This window comes from Lissotriton helveticus, chromosome 6 (assembly GCF_964261635.1).
Source record: "Lissotriton helveticus chromosome 6, aLisHel1.1, whole genome shotgun sequence".
In the NCBI taxonomy this organism is placed as follows: domain Eukaryota; kingdom Metazoa; phylum Chordata; class Amphibia; order Caudata; family Salamandridae; genus Lissotriton; species Lissotriton helveticus.
This window is the reverse complement of record NC_136067.1, coordinates 1480514280-1480537934: the sequence shown is the minus strand read 5'-3', so window position 1 is coordinate 1480537934 and position 23655 is coordinate 1480514280. Positions and strand designations below refer to the sequence as shown.

At 47.1% G+C, this 23655-nt stretch overlaps 1 protein-coding gene across 1 annotated transcript in view; it reads left to right on the top strand.

The window, feature by feature from the left end:
* Positions 1-685: 685 nt before the first annotated feature.
* Positions 686-23655, top strand: part of CHRM3 (cholinergic receptor muscarinic 3) — a 2680897-nt gene continuing 2657927 nt past the window's right edge. Inside the window, exon 1 of the mRNA XM_078649289.1 lies at positions 686-1036. The gene's annotated coding sequence lies outside the window, so the exon portion shown is untranslated. The remainder of the gene's footprint in view (positions 1037-23655) is intronic.

Below are 23655 nucleotides of genomic sequence, written 5' to 3'. Positions count from 1 at the left end.
GTTTTGTTTCATAGTAGCTGTTATAATGTAGAAGAAATTAAGATATATCCTTAAAGGAGAGGCTGGCCGCACCAGTGCACTCTAACCACCATTCGTGCTTCTTTGATGTTTTAATTTTGAAATCGTTTAGGTATATCTCTCATCTTTTTGACGCGGAAAGTGGGTGGAAGGGGCTTTGTTGTCTATCTCAATTTGTGGACCTTCCTGAAAAATGCTCTTGGATATGTTTATGACTAGTTTTGACTAATGGTCCAGTGACAATGGGCGTAGGTAATCTGTCGCTGCTATTTGCACTGCCTCTTGCCCCGTCATCTACCGCGCACTGGGTGAACCTCCCTACTTAAGGCTTGCTTTTGTTTTGGGCACTTCCAATTTTTCAGCAGAACCCCTGTCTAGTAGACTTTGCGCAAAAAAAACGAAAGGGGGGTGTCACAGCTGCAGAGTGGATGTCCACCAGTGTTGGGGGGAGCCTGCACCGAGCGGTACTTGGGGTGGAGGGATTTCCTTGTCTGCTGAGGAGCCTGTTACGCACTTGCTGAAGCACAGCTAATATTCTGAGCTTCCGACAGGGCAGGAGATTCCGCCGTGGGAGGAGCCGCGAGCCGTGAGGTCATCGCCCCCAGCCAATTGGGAGCGCTGCCGCGTGCGCTGGCCGGTGCTCTCTGTGCAGCTCGTGCGGGGAGCCGGGTATCGCTGCTGGGACAGGGGAGCAGCGACCAGGGGGTCGCCGCTGACACCGAGGCGTTGAGGACAGGCAGCAGGGGACTGAGGGCTTGCTGCGCACATAGCGCCGAGAGGCAGGCTGGGCAGATAGCGCTGAGAGGCAAGGTGCGCCGATAGCCTTGCGCAGGTGCGGTATCGTGGTCGAGGAGCTGCGTGGAGGAGGGGGCCGCTGTGCAGGGTGGCAGTGACTCTCAGCAGGGAGCGGAGGCTGAAGAAGACTTATTGGGATCATCCTACAACCCTGGAGTGACAGGAGGAGAACCCCAGGGACCGGTGAGCAGCGCGGGGCACGAGGACACCTTAAATACAGCAGGTGAGCAGCGCTTAGCAGCACCATCTACACCTGTGAGCTTTGCACGTGCTTGATTCCGCTCTGGGTAATTTTCTGCATGTCTGTGTGCTTCGTTGTACGCCTGCGTGTATGTTTGCGTGTATTTATCTGTGTTTCGTTTCGAGTTGAATATTTATGCGTGTCTAGATCCAAGATAGCGTGTCAGTGTGTCTTCCTGTCCTCCGCTCGTCCACAGGTCCCAGTGCTTGGTAAACTGGTTGTTAAAGTAGTGAGAGAGCGCAAACTGATATAAATGTATGAGTACATCACACTTACCTATAGTAAGCACAAGTCATGATGAGAAATGCCATGAGTGCTAATAGTATCTGAAATTATATTCTAAATGTATAGCTAATATAGAGATTTAAGTAGAAGTGGAACTAATACAGAAATGTGTGACATTATATGATTTTATTAGACGTGATTATTTTGAATCTATGTCGTGTAGCTGTTAACATATAAGATGGTCTGTGGTAAAACGCAGAACGTGGTAGGCCTCAGGGCCAGAGTTGGAGCTAAAAGGGAAGGTGTTTCTTTTCACGACACAGATTGTTTAACGTTTTTGGTCATTGCATTAATGGGCCATGATTTAGAGTAATGTTTTCTAAATAATAGAATAAGAGTTTAACATGCTTTAATTAAATGAAGAATTTGAATGCTATAATCATAATGTGAAATATTGTAGGCCTGAAATGTTTTAGCATTGATTTACACGTACATGTCTGGGCTGAGAAATGTTGCAAGCCTTTTTAGAAGTCTATGAGAGTTGGGTTCTTGGCGGCAGATATCTGTCTGCAACAGGAAAGGGGGGATCCAATTATAAGTGAATGAATAGAGGTCTGTTCAGTAGACGGCCCAGACATGGAGGAGGGTTCTGGAATGTTTAAGGGGTATCAGCGGGCCGGAGAAGAGACTGAGAAGCAAGGTCAACTCTAACGTCTGAGGCCCAATACAAAGCATCATGGAAAAAGCCTGAAGTTGCACCACGTGAGAGGCGTTTCGCAAGGGGCGTCTCAAATGTTGTTGACTGTTTTGTATTAGGGACAGCACCCCTGGGTGGAGTTAGAGCAGAGACCTGAGGACCCTTTAGAGAGCGGATGGGTAGGCAGTGAGGGGTCATGACTGGAGAACTTTAGGTTTTCACCAAGAGACTTAGAGTGGGTGACTTCCCTTGGGGGTCATTCATTGCTGACACCTTTGTTAGGTTGGGATTTGGTTAAGTAGGGATACCATCTAGAACAGGGTAGGGACGCCTAACCTGTGTTTGTTTTCCTCCAACCTAAATGAAGGAGAGATATGCGTCTATGCTGATAGCTTTGCTATTTTTAGAACTTGTGTTAGTGATTTCTGTTGCTCGTCTGAGGGCTTTTCGAGAGCACATGTATGTAATTGGACCTGTGTATCTCGTGAATCTCATTCTGAGATGCTTGTATTTGCAGCTCATTATATCTTTACAATAAACTTTTGAAACCTAGAAGTTGTCCGTGATCTTTGAGAGTAGAGTCCTTTCTTGGGTGAACTAATTTGCAGATAGGTGTACTGTTTCCTTCCAAGACAGGCAATAAAGGTTCAGTCGACCAGATCGAGGTTTGGATCAATAGAGATAAGGTATCGATCAAAATCTCGCCCTTTCAGTTGGTAGCTATAGAGGATGGTTGCCTTCTTGAGGACGGTGACCTAGGCCAGGTTAGCTTACCCCAAGGCCCCTAGAAATCGATGATCGGAAGAACAGCCCGCAGATGAAGATCCGGATGACGTGAGACAGAAAAAGCAGCAGTATCAGAGAGAGTGAGTATAAAGGGTTATGCGTGTTAGATTGCGGTGTTTTGTATTGTATCTATGTTGTAATGTCTGGCGGAGTTGAATGTCTGTAGAGTGACTGTGGAACAGGTTGTGAGCGCGCGCAACCGGTGGAAATCTTAAGTTCAAGGAGAGCTTAAGTGGTTCGGGTGTATCGGACACCCAGAGTAATTGTCAACTAGTGTGAAGGGGGTCATGAGGTACCATTGATCACCCGAGAGACCGAGATAGGGGGAACGTAAGAGTGAGTGCGTGAGTAACGGACGCTGGTCGGAAGTTACTGTGTGTGTAAGTAACCTATCAGAAAGACGATAGACATCTCGTCAGTTGTGTTGACAATTACAGATAGACTGTGGACGTACAGTCGAGAGAAGTGACCGCTTGGTCGGAAGTAGTCATTTTTCAGTGTATGAATGGGACGCATGCATAACCGGGAGACGAGTTGAGAAAGGAGGGGTGCTGCTGCGAAGCGGAGAAAAGAGACGTCAGGTGGTGTCGCGCAGCGATTGGCTGACAGGAGAAAGACCGCGCTGTGATAGGCCAGCTAGCGAACACGTCATACAGGGTCGCGACGTGATTGGCCAACAGGAGAAAGACCGCGCTGTGATAGGCCAAGCTAGCAAAGCCGCGACAGGATTGGTGGATTGTCATCAGGAAGTAAACAGAGTAGCGAGGCTGGATTTTGTGCGCATAATTATGAAGTGTTTTAAATGGTTGAAAGCGCTGTTTAAGAAAGAGAGGAGAGGATCGTATGAAGGGGAAGAAGCCCCGCCGGAGGGTACGCCAGCTCGTTATATGGCAGTAAATGTTGGGTTGCATACGATCCTTTGGATATCAGAGTGGAGTAAGATTACTGAAGGAAACGAGGAACTGACGTTCCCGAAGTACGGGACGTTCAGATTAGAGGTGTTACATCGATTGAAATCAGTCATGACCTCAAAGAGACCCTTGCCTAGACCAACCCAGTTTGAAGCCCTTGAAGCATGGCTTAGGGCAGCGCATGAAAGGAATATGAATAGACGACAAGAAAGGGTGAAACGCTCGGTAAGGGCAGTACAGGATGCCAGGTGGGATGCGGATGCTAAAAGATGGAGAGTGCATAATTTGGAAATAAATAAACTGTACCCAGTGTTAGAGGCGCCAGTAAATAAAAGCCCCCTAGAAGAAGATGATGAGAGCGAAACAGAGGACAGCCTGATAAACAGATTACTGACAGACAGGCCACCCCCGTATAATAGAGCAGGGGGAGAGGTCGAGAATACTGAAGGAGAAAAGGGGGGCAATGCAGGAGAGCATAGACTGCTTCCCAGTTCACAGTGGGATCCTGAGCCAAAGAAAGAGTTGCTCCAGCCTAGTCAGGTGCAACAGGTAGTCGGTAGGTTTGTGGTACAAAGAGCGCCGGAAACGGAAAGCGCCACATCCTACCCATTACCAGATGCACTACAGGTACCTGTTACCATAGGTCCTATAATATCGATATATGACCAAGAGAGAGCAAAAGGGGAAGAACGGAAACGGAAAGACAGAGAAAGAGCAGAGCAGGCAAGGAGGAACGATACCACTAATTCCCCAAGTCAGATGCCGATACCCAGAGAGTGGAGTACCCCGATGCACACAGCAGGGGACCCAGGAGGAGATCCTGGGGGCCCTAGATGGCCAATGGATCTGAGGGGATCTGGACGAAAGTCCTTTCAAGAACTAAATGAGTACATGAAGCAGTGGGATGAGGCAGTGAAGGCTCAAAAGTGCATCAATGCTGCAGAAGCAGAAAGGGAAAGTCAGGACAGCAGAGCACGAACTCACTGCGGGGCTGGGGAGAGTAGCCCGGAGTGGGACTGTAGAGGGAGTAGGGGAGTCACCCATTGGGCCCGGAATGGAGGTAGAACAGACCTGGAAAACGGGGGCCCCGGGAGTGAAGGGGTGGCGTGCCCAATACTCAGTGAAGGGGAGAGGAGAGCGCAAGAGTACAGGAACAGCTTTAAGTGTCCACACTGTGTGCCTGGCACCAGAGAACAGAATGGGAGTTGTGAGAGGTCGCACCATAGTCCCTGTGATGACAGAAATGAGCGCAGCCCAGGGAATATGGGGAACCAGGAAGGATCGTATCGGATACTGAGCGATACGAGGCAAAGGGAGTGTAGCGACCAGAGGGAAAATAACAGAGAGATGTGCGGTGAGAGGAGAGAAGAAGACGAGAGTGGGCAGAGAGAGAGTAGGGATAAAAGGCCCGTGTTCCATCACCTTCCAAGATTGGATGGCCGAGCATGGGACCTGGAGAGATGGGAGCAAGGGAGGCCACCCATTAATTCTCCTGAGCCCAAACGCAGAGCTCGAAGTTGGGATGGTAGGGAGACCAGTGAGCCCCCTTCAAAAGACATATTGCGAGCTGAGATAAAAGCCAAGAGACTTGATGTCTCCAGCTTAAGGTCAGATCTGGATGACATGGTAGATGGTACCCTGCCTTTAGAAAGAATGGAAATGTATGAACAGGATGAAATACTGTATATGGCAAAGGACATCACACGAAAGGCGAGAGCAGTCCATGAGAAGTTAGTCGAACTAGCAGGCAAATATATGGTGGACTTGTCAAGAACCAAAGCATTACAGGGTAACCACAGGCTACATTACTCAGATCGAGATCTAGATGAGAGGAGAACGATTGGGCTGAAAACACACATAAGGGAATTGATTACTGGAATAAGGACATGGAGGGCACTAGATAAGTGGGAAGAGAGGTGGTCCAAGAAAGGGACCGGCAGAAGAAGCATGATTGGTATAACACCAGGACAGCAGGGAATAGAAGCTTACCCTTTGCGTGAAGTTGCCAATGGGAGCTATGTACATGTCCCTTGGAGTAGGGGAGATTTAGCTGCTTTTACCACATCTTTCCCCAAGTTACGAGAGAGCCCCGTGGAGTGGTACAAGCAAGTCGAGAGGTTTGTAAAGATCTCAAAAGTCCTATGGATAGATCTGAACACGCTGTTTGACATTGTAGTACCAGGAGATCTGTGGACAGCATGCAAGGTTAGCGCTGAGTGGCCCACAACGGAGCCAGAGAGAGATGCTAGGACTAATGGGCCGTCCGAGATCGTGATGGCAAAATTCGAGAGAGTGATGACTTGGCTGAAAGAAAAAGTGCCAATGCAAGACATAGATTGGGTCAGAATAGACAGAACGAGACAGGAACCCAAAGAGACAGTCCATGAATATTACGAGAGATTGCTGAAGGCGTTTAAACAGTATAGCGGCTTGGATGTAATGGATCCAAAGGACATAGGGCAATTCGTGTCCAAGTTCGTCCTGGGACTGAGACCGGATATTAGTTTAATGATTCAGCAACACTCGATTTGTTGGCAAAGTAGACCCCTAGATGAAATACTGAGATATGCCAGGTACTGCTGTGATGAGGTAGACTCCAAGGCTAAGAAACTAAAAGAGAAGCTGATGGTGGTACAATTGCAGGCAGCAGGAAAGGGGGGACCGCAACAACAGCAGCAAGGGACAGGTACAGGAGGTAAGAAGCAGTACAGTCAGAACAAGGGTAATGAGGAGAGTACTACCTTCAGACCCAGAGTAGACATAGCTACCTTGAAGAAAACGACTAGGTGCCACCAGTGCAACGAGTTGGGGCATTGGAAACGCGAGTGCCCTTACAATGTAGAGATAGGAGAGCAAGAGATAGAGGAGGAAGAGGTCCAGAGCGCACCTATGAGAGGGGCGACGCCATACCAAGGAAAGGTGCTCAAAGGGGGGGGGGCTCCTCCCCGAGCCCAGTTCCCGCAACCTCCTCGAGTAGGGAGTATGGGTAAGACCTATAGACAAATGCCCCTGTTTGTGGAAGGTGAAGAATGCTATTATGTGGACCCATTAACCGGACAGAGAGTGGAAAGAGAAGACTGCACCCTTGGGGCGGCCTTAGAGGTAGATCAGAGGGGACCCTATGTTGAAGCAGAAGTAGCAGGGTGCCCTACGACATTTCTGGTGGACACAGGAGCCACTAGATCCACGATCAGATCAGCTGCAGTTCCAGACCTGCCCATGTCTGGAGAGACCATACAGGTGGTAGGGGTCGCAAACAGGAGAATAACCAGCCAATTGACAGAACCGGTACAGGTGAAAATAGGGAAGTACAGCGATGAGCACCAATTTGTGGTTTGCGATTCAAGCCCTGTGTGTCTGCTAGGAAGAGACCTGTTGTGCAAATTGAATTGTACTATATATTGTACACCCCAGGGAGTGGAGGTATTGACTAATGATGATGATGCAGATTTCAAAGTTGCAAACTCAAGAATATGTGTGGAGCTGTACCCTACTTTGACAGTAGACGAGCTTCCCTGGGATTTGAGAGAGACAGTGGCATCAGAGGTATGGGATTTCACTGGGGAAGAGATTGGATTAGTCAAAGGGGTGGACCCAGTGAAAATTGTAGTGAAACCGCATGCTGAGTTCCCAAGAACACCCCAGTATAAATTGACTCCAGAAACGATTGCAGGCATAAAACCCGTGATCGAGTCCATGATTAAACAGGGAATACTGAAAGAAATCGTGGGTAGTCCATGTAACTCCCCGATTATGGGTCTGCAGAAACCAAATGGGAAATTTCGGATAGTGCAGGACCTTCGAAAGATTAATAACATAGTCGTTTCATGTTGTCCAGTGGTACCGAATCCATCAGTGATACTGTTTCAGATTCCATTCCAAGCAGAGTGGTTCACTGTGATAGATCTTTGTCAGGCTTTCTTTTCGATCCCTTTGGACGAAGATAGCCATTTTCTTTTCGCATTTAAGCTGGAAAATCGCGTCCTAACATGGTGTCGTATCCCTCAGGGGTATACAGAGAGTCCATCGATCTTTAACCAGCTTCTGAAGAAAAATCTTGAAAGTCTAGTGCTGCCCCAGAAGTCAGTTCTGGTCCAGTACATAGACGACCTCCTTGTGGCGTCAGAAACAGAAGAAGCTTGCAGGGAAGATTCCATTGCTTTGTTAAATCACCTAGCTGCCAATGGGCACAAGGTGTCCCCGGGAAAATTGCAGTACTGCCTGACAGAAGTACAGTACTTGGGACACAGAATTGAGAAAGGCAAACGAAAGGTGTCACCAGACAGGATAGAGGCGATCATGAAAATGAACGCGCCTCAGACACAGAGAGAGGTCAGGATGTTCCTAGGGATGGTGGGTTATTGCCGACAGTGGATCGTGAACTTTTCACTGAAAGCAAAGCCCTTGCAAAAACTGACGCACAAAGAGGTGAGTGATCCGGTACCATGGGACAAAGACTGTTTGATGGCATTCTTACAGCTGAGAGAGGACCTGTGTCGTGCTCCGGCATTGGGAATGCCTGATTACAATAAACAATTCTTTCTTTACTGTTGTGAGAGAGAAGGTTGTGCGTTGTCTGTGTTGGTCCAAATCCATGGGAATGCCCGTAGACCAGTTGCTTATTTTTCAGCTACTTTAGACCCAGTAGCCGCAGCGTTGCCCGGATGTCTCAAATCCGTTGCTGCAACGGGTGTCAGCATTGAGAGATGTGAAAATATCGTTATGGGGCACCCGTTAGAGGTGTGCGTGCCACATTCTGTTGAACTGTTGATGACCAGGACCAAAACACAGCATCTGACCAATAGCAGGCTCACGCGCTATGAGCAAGTTATTCTTGCTGCAGAGAACGTGACCCTCAAGAGATGCTCTGTTTTGAACCCTGCTACCTTAATGCCACTTCCAAATGATATTGATGATGATGATGAATATTCAGACCATGACTGTCTCGATGTGACTGAACTATGCACCAAACCCCGACCCGACATCGTGGATGAGCCACTGACGGACCCAGATGAAGTTTTCTTTGTCGATGGCTCATGTGTAAGAGACGAAGTTGGGCAGTTGAGAGCAGCTTATGCTGTTTGTACAATTGAAGGAGTTGTGGAAGCTGGGTGCCTGGAAGGAGTACACTCCGCTCAGGTAGCCGAGATTATTGCCCTAACACGTGCTTGCTTAGCAGGCAATCAAATTCGAGTCACCATCTACACCGACAGCCAATACGGGTTTGGGGTAGTTCATGATTACGGGCAGTTATGGTCTCAAAGAGGGTTCATGACTTCTTCAGGCTCTCCCATTCGCAATGGAGAGTTTGTGCGCTTGTTGTTAGAAGCATTGCAATGTCCAGCAAGTATCGCAGTTGTAAAGTGCATCGCACATACCAAAAATGAGGACTTTGTTTCAAAAGGCAATAGATATGCTGATGAAGTTGCGCGGTATTGCGCAGAACAAGGTTACTCTTTCACAGAGGTGGATGTGGGTGGAATAAATGTGAGAACTGAATTAGCCATGATACTGGAAACTGTTGATACTTGGGATGAATTGTCAACCATGCAAGAAAATGCTCCTGATTCAGAAAAGGAAACATGGGAAAAGGCAGGATGTGTAATGGGTGAGACTCATTTTTGGGTCTCAGCAGACGGCAGAGCAGTGTTGCCCAATGAGATGGTGAGTCCAATGGCTAGACTCATACATGGTCCCGTACACTTAGGGAGAGATGCTATGCTGAGAGTGTTTAGACAGACTTGGTACAATCCTAAGTTTAGAATAGCAGCAGAAGCAGTGTGCCAGCGTTGTGTGACCTGCCAGCAGCTGAATGTAGGGAAAAGAACACCAGTTGCACTAAGTCACATAGGAAGGTCTGGAGGTCCATTCAACAGAATGCAGATAGATTTCATTGAAATGCCAAGATGCAACCGCCTCCGCTATGTCCTGGTGGTTGTTTGTGTGTTCTCCAGGTGGGTTGAGGCATACCCTACACGTAGGTGCGACACCCTCACAGTGGCTAAGTTACTGCTTAGAGAACTTATCCCTCGGTTCGGGGTGCCGGCCTTTTTGGAATCAGATAGGGGAACACATTTTAACAGCGAGCTTGTGAAGATGATTTGTGTTGCACTGAATATCGACCAAAAGCTCCATTGCAGTTACCGACCAGAAGCCTCAGGAATTGTGGAACAAATTAATGGCACGATCAAGTCCAGAATAGCGAAAGTTTGCTCCTCAACGACCCTGAATTGGCCTGACGCCCTGCCATTAGTACTCATGAGCCTTCGTAGTACCCCAGACAGAAGAACAGGGTTGTCACCACATGAGGTGTTAATGGGGAGAGCAATGAGACTGCCATCTATTCCAGCTACTGCACTGTTAAATATCACAGATGATATGATCCTGGACTATTGTAAGGGGCTGTCTGACGCCATGCGTTCTGTGTCCCTTCAGGTGCAGGCTGCAGAGGTTCCAGCGTGCCAGGGCCCTTGCCATGACCTGTATCCTGGGGACTGGGTCCTGGTGAAGAAACATGTGAGAAGAAGCTGCTTGGATATTCGTTGGCGTGGGCCCTACCAGGTCATCCTGATCACAAGTACAGCTGTAAAGGTGGGAGGCCTGCCCAACTGGATACACGCGTCGCATACGAAAAGGGTTCCAGCACCTCTGGAAACAGCTCCTCTCTCGGATGGACGTCCAGCTGAGGACCAAGAAGCCATAGAGGGGGCTAGCCAAGCTGTAGAGGTGCCAGTGGAAGCAGGGAACGAGTCTGACCAAGCTGAGGACGGTCAGTACAACAGCGAAACAGAAGACGCTACAGAAGGAGAAGACAGCTGGGAGTACGAGTCTGACCCTGACAGGTCTGAAAGAGAGCGAGAACAGACCAGAAGGAGAAGGAGTAGAAGGGCACGTGGAGAAGCAAATTGGCCGCAAAGAAGAAGTTCTAGCCTGAGGTCAACTCCAGAAGCAACCCTTCCTCCGATATCAGAAGACTCAGACCCAGAAGAAGGTGCTCAGGGCGCTGAAGCACCAGACCGAAGAAGGTCAAGAAGAGTGCGTGTGCCTAACAGAAGATACTCCACACCTGAGTGGACATATCTGGCGACAAATGTCTGTGAAACCGGAGACAGGGAGGATCCGAGCGGTGGTGGTGTCCAGTTCTGAGCCCATTATCACCGTGGAAATACAACTGTTGGTACCCGGTGTCGAACAAGAAGGGTCACTAACATTCGTGCTCCCCAGACCTCCCCGCCTCAGCAAGTTAAAACACATGTTTCTTACAGAATTGAAATTCCCCGACTTTGGTACCACGATAACAGCACATGAAGAGCATACTCTTCGCATGGAAATATTGAACTATGCTATTGAAGCTGCAACCACAAATCTAATAGTCGATTGTTAAAGGACTTTGTAAATAAAGTAAGCAGAAGAAAAGAAGATTACCTAGCGCCCAGGAAGCAGAGAATTTTAGGGAACCCCTTGAGTGGATGGAGAAGGGCTAGGGTTGTCTTTTTGAACTGTGAAAGGACTTTTTGCGAAAAAGGCTGTCAGCCTCCAGCTGTGTGGATTCTAAAGACAAAAAAGGGATTGAAAGAGACTGTAAAGGAACGAGAGGAAAAGAACTTTTTTGCAAAGAGAAAGGGAAAAGCTAGATTGTCTGACGAAATGGAGGCCGGCACCCCGAACCGCAGAGCTAAATGTATAATAGGTACACTAATAGTAGGAGTGATAATATTAATAGCTTTAGTGGTAACAATTTCTTATGTAAAGGGACATGAGGAAGAGGTAAAGGTAACTGATGCGAATTCTGTAGTAACACTTACACCCACTGTTGCAGGTGAGAAAAGGGAAAACACTCAAGAGAAAGCGTTATTGGCTGCAGAAGCCCGCAGGTTACATGTAGACGAGTCCCAAGGAGACTTTAGGTCAAATGCTTATGCTAAACTTTTGTATGAATACGTGGATGCCATGGAGGTTAAGGATTGCTACGTCTGCATGCAGTTGCCTGCGTCTGTAGATGAAGGAATTCGATATCATCACCTCCCTCTGACATATGGCATTACATGTAGCTTATTGCTTAGTATATTTTATGAGAGAGATAGTTTTGAATACTATTTCTCCAATTATGATTCTGTGTTGCCAGAAGTCCCAAATTATAAGCAGATGAATAAATGGGATTACTGGAAGAGTGAAGACAGATTGGCCAAGTTCTTCATTCCTTGGATTACCTTAGATACTTCACATGCCCGTAGAAATAATCTGACATGCAAGGTGTCAGAAGTCGAGAAAAAGTTCATAGGGCAGGTGGATGATCGTTACAGGAGACAAAAGATTTTGAAAAAATCAGGACAAGGGAAATTAGATTGGACCGAGGAAGAGAAGTCACACAAGAGAAAGGGTAGTAGTGGTCCAATAGCTTTAGATAAAGCGCAGAAAGGAAAGTTATGTCTTCACCGAGCCAAAACGTATTATGAAAATGTATACGTGGGTGAAGTTGACTGTGAACATGCTTTTAATTTAGAGTACTACACTAAGGATTTCCTGAAGGGAATGCAAGTGATTCCAAATGTGTATTTTGTATGTGGAAGAAATGCTTACGTGAGACTACCTGACAACTGGTATGGATCATGTTACTTGGCAATTGTCTTCCCCAAAATATATCATGCACAAGACTTATTGATCATTGAGGGCCAGACATCATCGAGGGGAAGGAGAGATTTAGGCGATGCAGAAATGGTTGGAGATGTCTTTGGAGCTATGTTCCCTCTTTTGGGAATAATCCTTAATGATGTTAAAATTAGACGACTGGCAACAGTTGTCGACAGGTTGTCTGCCAGCACTGCTCAGTCCTTAATGCTGGTAGAAGGAGAGATGCAATCGATAAGGGCTATGGTTCTTCAAAATCGGCTTGCATTGGATGTCTTATTAGCAAAGGAGGGCGGAGTCTGTAAGGCTTTGAAGGTTCAGGAATGTTGCACTTACATTCCAGACCTTTCAAAACCCCTTGAGAAAGTTATTAAGAACATAACTAATATACACAAAGAGATCGAAGACTTGAGTAGAGAAAATGTCTGGGAAAAGGTGGGCCACGGAATGAGTACAGTTGGAGGGTGGTTTTCCACCTTAGGCAAAAGCTTTATTTGGTATATCCTAAAGCCTATCATCATAATATTGATCTGTGGGATAATATTGTGGGGATTGGTGAGGGTATTCAAATGGTACAGAGCAAGAAGGTCAGAAAGGGCCCAAAGAGAACAGTTGCAGAGATTGGCTGCCATACAAGATAATCAGTACAGGAGCCTGAGAGCTCTGGAAGCGCAGAGAATGCCAGCAATAACTGCAGTTTAAATGTTAGTGATGACCCCGAGAGGTCATCAAAGGGGGGAACTGAGAGAGCGCAAACTGATATAAATGTATGAGTACATCACACTTACCTATAGTAAGCACAAGTCATGATGAGAAATGCCATGAGTGCTAATAGTATCTGAAATTATATTCTAAATGTATAGCTAATATAGAGATTTAAGTAGAAGTGGAACTAATACAGAAATGTGTGACATTATATGATTTTATTAGACGTGATTATTTTGAATCTATGTCGTGTAGCTGTTAACATATAAGATGGTCTGTGGTAAAACGCAGAACGTGGTAGGCCTCAGGGCCAGAGTTGGAGCTAAAAGGGAAGGTGTTTCTTTTCACGACACAGATTGTTTAACGTTTTTGGTCATTGCATTAATGGGCCATGATTTAGAGTAATGTTTTCTAAATAATAGAATAAGAGTTTAACATGCTTTAATTAAATGAAGAATTTGAATGCTATAATCATAATGTGAAATATTGTAGGCCTGAAATGTTTTAGCATTGATTTACACGTACATGTCTGGGCTGAGAAATGTTGCAAGCCTTTTTAGAAGTCTATGAGAGTTGGGTTCTTGGCGGCAGATATCTGTCTGCAACAGGAAAGGGGGGATCCAATTATAAGTGAATGAATAGAGGTCTGTTCAGTAGACGGCCCAGACATGGAGGAGGGTTCTGGAATGTTTAAGGGGTATCAGCGGGCCGGAGAAGAGACTGAGAAGCAAGGTCAACTCTAACGTCTGAGGCCCAATACAAAGCATCATGGAAAAAGCCTGAAGTTGCACCACGTGAGAGGCGTTTCGCAAGGGGCGTCTCAAATGTTGTTGACTGTTTTGTATTAGGGACAGCACCCCTGGGTGGAGTTAGAGCAGAGACCTGAGGACCCTTTAGAGAGCGGATGGGTAGGCAGTGAGGGGTCATGACTGGAGAACTTTAGGTTTTCACCAAGAGACTTAGAGTGGGTGACTTCCCTTGGGGGTCATTCATTGCTGACACCTTTGTTAGGTTGGGATTTGGTTAAGTAGGGATACCATCTAGAACAGGGTAGGGACGCCTAACCTGTGTTTGTTTTCCTCCAACCTAAATGAAGGAGAGATATGCGTCTATGCTGATAGCTTTGCTATTTTTAGAACTTGTGTTAGTGATTTCTGTTGCTCGTCTGAGGGCTTTTCGAGAGCACATGTATGTAATTGGACCTGTGTATCTCGTGAATCTCATTCTGAGATGCTTGTATTTGCAGCTCATTATATCTTTACAATAAACTTTTGAAACCTAGAAGTTGTCCGTGATCTTTGAGAGTAGAGTCCTTTCTTGGGTGAACTAATTTGCAGATAGGTGTACTGTTTCCTTCCAAGACAGGCAATAAAGGTTCAGTCGACCAGATCGAGGTTTGGATCAATAGAGATAAGGTATCGATCAAAATCTCGCCCTTTCAGTAGCGTTTCTCAGCTTTTAGAAGGTCAGGGTTGAGTTTAATGTGATCAGACTGCATATCTGATGCGATTTACTTGAGACGGTGGGGTTCGAGGTCTAAAGGCTCATTCGTTCTACTTTTACTGGCATGTGGAGCCCTGGTCTGAGCCCACCCTGACAGTACCAGACCTACACAGCATATACCGTGCGAGATATTGTGTAATCATCAACCCCCTTCCCTCGAAGAAGCAAGCGAACCCATCCATGATAATATGACTCATCGGTGGAGGGTGTTCACCTCAGACATACTCCAGCATCCCAAGGGAAACGCCCTTAAATGTGTTGCTTAAAGAATGTGTGAGGGGTTGTCCTATTGGAATGAAATATGCTCTCTGTTATATATGGAGCATGATAAACCTCAGATCGGGCAGGGGCTGGCTGGTGGCTCGCACCTTGAGAGACAGTCATTAAGTAGCTCTGAGAGGATGCCATTGGCCCTGGTGCAAACAAGGACTATGGCTCCTTTGACAGCTGTTGGGGTAGTATAAATGCAGAAATAATCAGAATTCAATTAGCCCCGCTGCCACTGCACCTGCTGCACCGATGGTAGCCACGGAGATGGTGCGCCCTGAGGAGTAAGCGGCACGACCTTTGATGTATAGACTCGGTCTGCCGCATGCAGTCCCGCGGCAGATTTTCACTTCTTGGCGGACTTGGTGTTTGTTTTAGAAAGGCTGCTGAGAAGTGAGAGTAGATGCGGCTTCAGGGAGGCAGCCTGCGTTCAGAGGTGGTTGGCAGCGCACGTCATCTGTGGTGTGGCGAGGTGGTCTGCGTCTGCGTGTGTGGATCACAGCCAGTGCCGCACAGCTTCGGCACTCTCGGCACGCTGGCCAGCGAGTGCGCCACTGCTCTGTGATTTATACTATGATTAAAGAATTGCAAGGACCTGCCAAATGTAAAGTAAACATTAGGAGTGCTCGCGCCGTGGCCGCTGCAGGCCTGTAAACATTTGGAGTCTGGGGTGGCCTGGTCCAAGTCCTGGACTCGCACACCTCCCAGGTTCATATAGTGTGCGCTATGGCTCTCCTGCGCAGAGGATCACGCGTTTCCGTGTCATTGTTCTTGGGATCTTTCTAGGGTGCCGTGATTCCCAGCTGGGTAGACAGACTTCTCTTGGTCTACTACACTGCTGGGAGTGGGACATGGGGGGGGGGGGGTCTCCGTATCCACAAATTCCTGGACTCCGAGGCGCTCCCTTGGCCTCTTCCCTGGGTGGAAGAGTGAGCTGAGGCATTGCGGGACATGTCACGCTCAGATTCATCATAAGGGCGTCCTAATCCACTTCAGCGCTCTGCCTGGTCGTGAGTGGTTGGGCGTTTAGCAGCTTAAAACTCCGACGCCTTGTCACTCCATTGACACTCCCCACCGCGGCATGCCATCTACGGCTGCATTAACACTTGACCATTCCTGAAATATGTTTTTTTGTCTCATGAACACACTCCTCAGCAAAGTTTGTCCGAACGTTGTGAGAGGATAAAGAGATGATGGGTGGGCTGCGATATCCCGCAGCGCAGCACTTTGCACCCCCGGCAGCAGCATATTATGTAATAAGCCGCTCAGGCGCCTCGATTGCAGGGAACCCTCTTCCCCAGCGGAAACGCTGCTCTTTTGAAGAAATTGCTTGAATGTTTCTGTGGAGTTAATGGGCTGAGCATTTTTGTAACGCGCTCTACATTTCCATAGGTCTGTAAACGCAGCGGTACTCATTTATTTGTTATTGCAGCTACTGTTCTGATTGATTTTGGGGTGTTTCACAAGGTGTGACAAATACAAGTGCGCCGCTGGTTTCTTTTACGTCCAATCCTTACCGTATGTCTATGTGAACACATGAGGAACCGTTAAAGAAAATGAATTCTCATTCTATGTGCCTTTTATACCCGTTGATGGGGTCTGTTGGTTTAAATTAGTATAGTTTTCTTCGCTTTGTTTCTGTTGGACTCCATCGCTGCAATATCCAAAAGGCACCTACGACGACGGCTGGTTCCAGCAGAAACCATTTTGAAGTTTGTAACTGGCATTCGTGGCTGCACCGCATACTCTCGGTTGATGTCAGAGAGTACCCTCCAGACACCCGCGTTTCACGTCATACTGGCGTGTCAGCGCCTTGAAGTACTAAATCGAATGCCAGCGATATAGCGCCAAGAAGGGGTGGAGTTGTGTGTGTCTGTGGTAGTGCGGGGGGTGGAGGGGGGTGGTACAGAACGCTTCACCTTCTTCACGCCACCATTGTTTGAGTAACAGCAGTCATCAAACATTGCTGTAGAAAGGCAGTATAACAAATGCACGTTCTTACATGGCTGTTTGTATCCAGCTCAACTCGTCAAAAGGTATTTTTAAGTGTATGCGTCACCACTTGCCCTTCACGCTACCACCCCTATTCTCTAAGTTGTTCTGTCCTGTCGACGCTTTGACACTGTTGTGCTGAAAAGAGGAGTTCTGGCATTCAAAAACACTGGCAACTTTGATATAACTGGCAGGGATGGGTGCAGGGCCGTGGTGTTGTACCAGCTGGAGCAGGGGATGGTTGCATGCAGAGCACACCCTGCATTTAAGATGCCATGACCCCGTGTCAGTGCCGTCGAGGAAAAGACAGACAGCATCACTACACCCTCCAAACTGTCTTCCATCAACAGGCAAGCATTTCTATGATCCGACCTGTTCACCGTCTCCTAACAAGTCTGGGTGGGCTGACGTGACGTCATTGTTGTGAAGTGTGCACGTGATTACAGGCAGCCCAACAAAGGAATGGCAATCGTTTCTACGTGTTCACAAAGACATCCTCAGATGACGTATGCCATACATTTTGTGCATATATCGCTCATGTATCAACTAAGCCTTTTTGGAACATAATAGTCCTCCAGTTATCACAATAGCCTCGCAGACTTAAAAATGTGCATAAAAAGTTCACTTAAAGGTCTTGATTTGTACCGAGGTGCTATTTATGGCGATTGATGACTGGACAGCCCTCACCACCGAAGACACACTGAAGACAATGAAGTCAATCCACTCAGGGGCCCCCACGGACCCCTGCCCCCACCACATCTTCAACAGAGCCGCCAACACCATCGCACCCATGCTCCGCCAAACCATCAACCGCTCCCCGGCGACCACCTCATTCCCCGACGACTGGAAACACGCCAAGGTCAACCCCCTCCTAAAGAAACCCTCAGCGGACCCCACCGACCTCAAAAACTACAGACCCATCTCCCTGCTCCCGTTCCCAGCGAAAGTCATTGAGAAAGCCATCAACAGCCAACTCGCCACATTCATTGAAGAACACAACATCCTCGACTCCTCCCAATCCGGCTTCAGAAAAAACCACAGTACGGAAACCGCCCTCCTCGCCGCAACAGACGACATCCGCACCTTACTGGACAAAGGAGAAACAGTAGCCCTCATCCTCCTCGACCTATCAGCGGTGTTCGACACAGTCTCCCACCGCACCCTAATACGCAGACTCTACGATGCAGGAATCCAGGACAAGGCCCTCGACTGGATCTGCTCCTTCCTCTCCAGCAGGACGCAGCGGGTCAGACTCCCCCCTTTCCTCTCGGACCCCACACCTATTACCTGCGGAGTCCCCCAGGGCTCCTCCCTCAGCCCGACGCTCTTCAACGTCTACATGGCTCCACTTGCCCCCATCGTCAGAACCTATGGACTCAACATCGTGTCATATGCAGACGACACTCAGCTCATCCTCTCCCTATCCAACGAGCCCAACACCGCCAGACGCAACTTTTGAGAAGGCATGGAAGCCGTCGCCAAATGGATGAAAAACAGCTGCCTACAACTAAACACCAACAAAACAGAAGTACTCATCATGGGCCCAAACCCCGACGCCTGGAGTGACACCTGGTGGCCCACCGCCCTCGGAAACCCGCCAACCCCCACAGACCACGCACGCAACCTGGGAATCATCCTGGACTCCAAGCTCAAAATGGACCGCCAGATCAACTCTGTCTCATCTTCCTGCTTCCACACCCTCCGCCTCCTTCGTAAGACCTTCAAATGGATCCCCCTCGAACACCGAAAGACAGTCACTCACGCCCTGGTCACCAGCAGACTCGACTACGGCAACGCACTCTACGCCGGAATAAACAAAAACCTCATCCGCAAGCTACAGAACATCCAGAACGCCGCCGCAAGACTGGTCCTCAACCTGCCAAAACACTGCCACATCTCCCAGCACCTGCGCACACTCCACTGGCTCCCCGTCGAGGCGAGAATCACCTTTAAGATGCTCACCCACGCACACAAGGCCCTCCACGGCACCGGACCAGCATACCTGAACAGCCGACTCAAATTCCACGCACCCCAAAGGACCCTACGATCAGCCCAGCTTTCCTACGCTGTGGTCCCCCGCACCAGAAAGACCAGATCGGGAGGCCGCTCCTTCTCCTTCCTCGCGGCCAAGGCATGGAACGCCCTTCCGCTCCACCTCAGACAGACAACATCGCTCCCCATCTTCGCAAGAAACCTCAAAACCTGGCTCTTCGACAGACCCCCTCCTTGATGGAATGGAACCTGCACCCCCGCAACTCCCCCCCCACCCCTAGCGCCTTGAGACCCTTACGGGTGAGTAGTCGCGCTTTAACAAACTCCTGATTGATTGATTGATTTAACGCACACCAACGTAATATAAAGTCCTTCTGTTAAAGCGAAGCGGGAACACTGGTGCACTGAACGCCACAAAAATGCAATGAAACTGCACTTTCAATATGTAAAGTGCTGCTAACCACCATCTTGATAAATTACCCTCACACCATGGAAGACTGTGTAACCCATAAGGCATGCTGCAGGCCCAGACGCCCTTCATTCTTCCAGATAAAGTGGCCTCAAGACTTAATGAGGACTGTTGAAGGTTATAAAATACACATTAGCGCAACAAGAGGCGCGCGACTGTAAAAAAACACTTCATTGATTTTCTCTTGATTTACTCGCAAAGCTTTTATTTACATAGCACTCCACGCTAGATGTTTTCCTATTACCGCCTGTCCCTGTGGGTCCAGGCGCAGAGGGTATGACGAGCCTCAATCATTACCCGCTTAGTAATTGCAGAAATTAAGTGATGCAGACACCTGAATTAACTCGCATACATTATAGATTTTATGTGGTGACAATTGTTCAGCCAGTTTATTTGTGTTTGAGCCACATTCGCCGAGCTCGTGTTAAGATAAGATAAGGTCCTAATTTACAATCGGATATTGGAATTGTTTTATGACGTTTAATGTGTTGGCGCACACTGTAGTCTAGGTTTCTGATGATGTCACGGCTTGGTAAATATTTACAGACTCCAATGTCTACCGCGCAACCTCATTCAAATATTAAAGAAAAAGTAAGCCCTATATTCTTGGTAAGAAAACCATGCTTTGCGCATCTGGTGACTTACAGTCAGGGGCAGTGGATTTATGTGTAGGGGAAGATCAAAGTACGCAACAGGGTTGACTAAATTATGCATCAAGAAAATGCAAATTATGCGGTGTAATGTGGTACATTTTGTGACAGTGTTACTTTAATAAATTGCCTTTCTTGTACATGTTAATGCTGCTTTGGCAAAGGTTCCACCTCATTAATAACAGTTTGCCCCCCCTCCCCCTTTCCTAAAAAGAAAGCAGTAGGCAATTGAAAGGTGACAAGCTGACTTTTGGGAAGGACCTTCCACTGCGCAGCAAAATATATCACTGCGTTTTTAGTAAAGCTTAGAATGTTAATCTACAAACATTTTTTTAAATAAAGTCTGCAAATTATGCAGTTGATATGGATTACGTGGCAAATGCTGCACATTCACAATGATGTGGAAAACGCCACAAGTTCAGAATTGCATAATTCCAATGCACCTGGTTACGGTGGAGACAGACTCTCGCACAAGCAGCTCAGGTCAAACATATTGCAAGTGAAGCATGTGCTGCTTGTATGTGATCCCCATGTACTCTCAACACACAGCACTGAATAATCTGGCTTCCTTTGTCACATCGTCTGATGCCATATCTGTTAATAGTTCATGAGCTAACTTCAAAGGAATGCATAGTTAGTCGTATACATGGACAAATATTCAGGGAACGCTTTTCATAGAGGGGTTCCTACTTACTGACACAACTTAAACTTTTCTCTGTCTATGGCTGCACTAAAACCCCAATGGTAGAAGTCATCTTGCATTGTTGTTTATTACCCATGGACAATGCTCAATGTTGTGTCTTCATTACCCCCAGCTGCAGTAAATGTAAAAATGTAAATTGATACTTGTATAGCGCACTACTCACCCGCAAGGGTCTCAAGGCGCTTGTACGAATACCGCTGTGGAACCCATCCTGGCTTTCCCTGTGAGGTGTCCACTCCTGGGCACCCCCAAGGTGGAGGCCAGGCATCCTTAGCGTTGTGGGGGCCGTTGTGGAGATTAAGCAAGCTATTGCCCAGAGTTGCAGAGTGGGACTCCATGATTGGAATAGGCACCGAGGCGAGAATTATCAGGTCCGTGGATTTTTTGAGCCCAAGACCCGCCGAGGCGGGGAATTGAACCCTGGTCCCGGGCTAGACCTCTGCATCAGGGTCTGCCGCTCTAACCATTGAGCCACACTTCTCCACTCCACTTCTCCAAGATGCAGTCCTCCATCGAGGAGGTATCTTTTGACTACACAACTTACAAGCCCTCACTATCCCACTAACCAAGGGCTGGGAGCTTCATGTCAAAGACAGACAACTCACAGCTGGTAAATTACACAGCCTAAAGTAAGTAGCCAGATCAAGGGTTTGCCTAGGTGTGGGTCCCTTGCTCACTGTAACAATTAATAGTGGGAAAGGCACTCCTTAATTATCAATTACAATACTCAAAATAAGTTTATACTCAGCGAACATAATCACTCATGCGTGCTACAGAAGGAGATGCTGTGTCCAAACTGCATCAAAGAATTAAACATGCATTGAAATCAAGCGAGACCGCTTGCCCTCTGTGCACTGTTGCAAGTCCACAATGGAAACTTCTTCCCCAAGTTTTATCAAATTAAATAAAAAAAATGCAATACAAATTATTCTTCTGTTTTCATTTGCGTATTTTTACTTGGAAATCATCAAGTATCATCATTTCATAGCATACAATTCATGTGCAAGAATACATTAATGCATGAATCAGATCAATCCAAACAACAATATTTCATCATAAGCGTTTGTGTTATAACAAAGAACTGGTCATTTTTCTTGCCCTTGCCCAATGCATTTCGGGCCCTCCGGCCCTTCGTCGGGGGCGGTACCTAAAAAAGCAAAAAACATAAATTTTATCACTGAACTGAGTGTGGTTCGTCAAAATGCTAGGTCCATAGCGAGTCACTACATACATCATGGGCACTGTGGTTAAATTTTTAACAAAAATCAGGATAGTTCAACTCCCTAGTCTATTGCATCATACTCACTTCAAGGCCAACTGGTGCTTTGTGTGAATGGACGTGTTCAGAAAAGGCCAGTGTAGAGGATTATATCAGCCGTTCTATGTGAAAAGACAATGCGCCTGTGTTATGACTCTGACACGACAATTGCCTTGAACAAAAGACGCGACAATGTGCCTCACTACTTACTCGCAGAATGAGCACACCATGTGGGGATGCGGATTCTTACAGGAACAGCTGATCTGCTTGTGCAAAAACGAAGAGCACGGAGACTTCTAGGTGTGTCACTCTGACCAATGCGAAGAGAAGTCTATCTACAGAACAAGAAAGAGGTAATCACGTGTTATGAGACCGATGTGTACCTTAAATCTAAGACATTTAAAAACGTGACTCTCAATATTGCATGTCCGGGGGATAACCCGCGCCTGTCATCACCTATACAAAGAACAACTGAACGCACCTCTGAAGTTGCAGCTGCGCGAAACAATCGTTCTGCAATTTACGGCGTGGCTCTCTCAAAACCAGAAACGAAGGAAACTGCAAGAAACAAACAAAGCTTAAGCGGAGCTGAACGACTTGTGTCAAAGCAGCGTCTAAGTTATCTACATTCAAACGGCATCTACCTGTTCTCGTGTCTGCCTCACACTCTAAGTTCCACGGGTCGGACCTCTCCTCTTCCTTGTGATTCCCGGCGCTCAATGAACAACCATATTTAAAACGCCGCCTCTAATACTACTTGGCGCAATGGTGACGTGGTTGCGGTGCGCAACAATGCTCGAAAGTAACGACGGACTAAGACGGGACAAAGTATCATGCCTGTATGCGTTCTGCGGACGCCATATTGGTGTGGTGCTGGATGTAAACAAGACATTGCAGGAGTGATTTTTTTGAAAAAATTACCACAGTATTAAACAGTATAGAAAAAAAATTGAACATTTCAACAAAGACAAGTATTAGGTATGCCTCGCGCGTTCTCATTCGTGCGAATATCACAAAAAGCAAATAAAGTCTGCTCGATCATTGATCCCTTTGGGATCTTGAGTCTGTAACTTTCTGATCCAAAAAATCTCACGCTGCAATAGAGTCTTAGTGAGACTTTTTCCAGGTGCGGGGGTAACCATTTCGAGGATCTGGAATTTTAATTGGGCAATAGTGTGTCTGTTTTTGTCCCAATGTACTGCCAGGCTGCTGTTTGCATTCTTATTGCGGATAGTGCTTTTATGTTCTGAGATTCGTATCTTTACTTTTCTCTCAGTCTTGCCCACGTATAATAGACCGCAGGGACATTTGATGGCGTATATGACATTGGACGAATTGCAGTCCGCATTAATCCTGATGGGTATATTTTCACCAGTGTGTGGGTGTTTGACCGAATCCGTCACAATCACATTATTGCAATGAGTGCAGTTCTGGCATTTTTTCATTCCTTTCAAGTTTTCTAAATTTTTCACAGTTTTGGCCTTCAATAATTCTCTGATGTTGCGAGACCTTTTGTAGGCAAAGATGGGTCTGTCTGAGAACAACCCTTTGAAATCCGTTTCATTACTTAGCAGTTCCCAATGAGAATTAATGCTCTTTTTAATTTCTTGTGAACTTGTAGAAAACTTGGAAACAAAAACCTGGCGGTGTAGTTGATCTTTGGTTTTTTTGAGCAAAAGTTGCTCCCTTGGTAGTTTGTCAACCTTATCCTTGGCTGTCTGTAGTACAGTAATCGGGTACTTTTTGGACACATATTTGTTGTGAATGGAATTTAAATTCGTCTGCAAAGACTCCTCTTGAGAACAAATTCTTTTG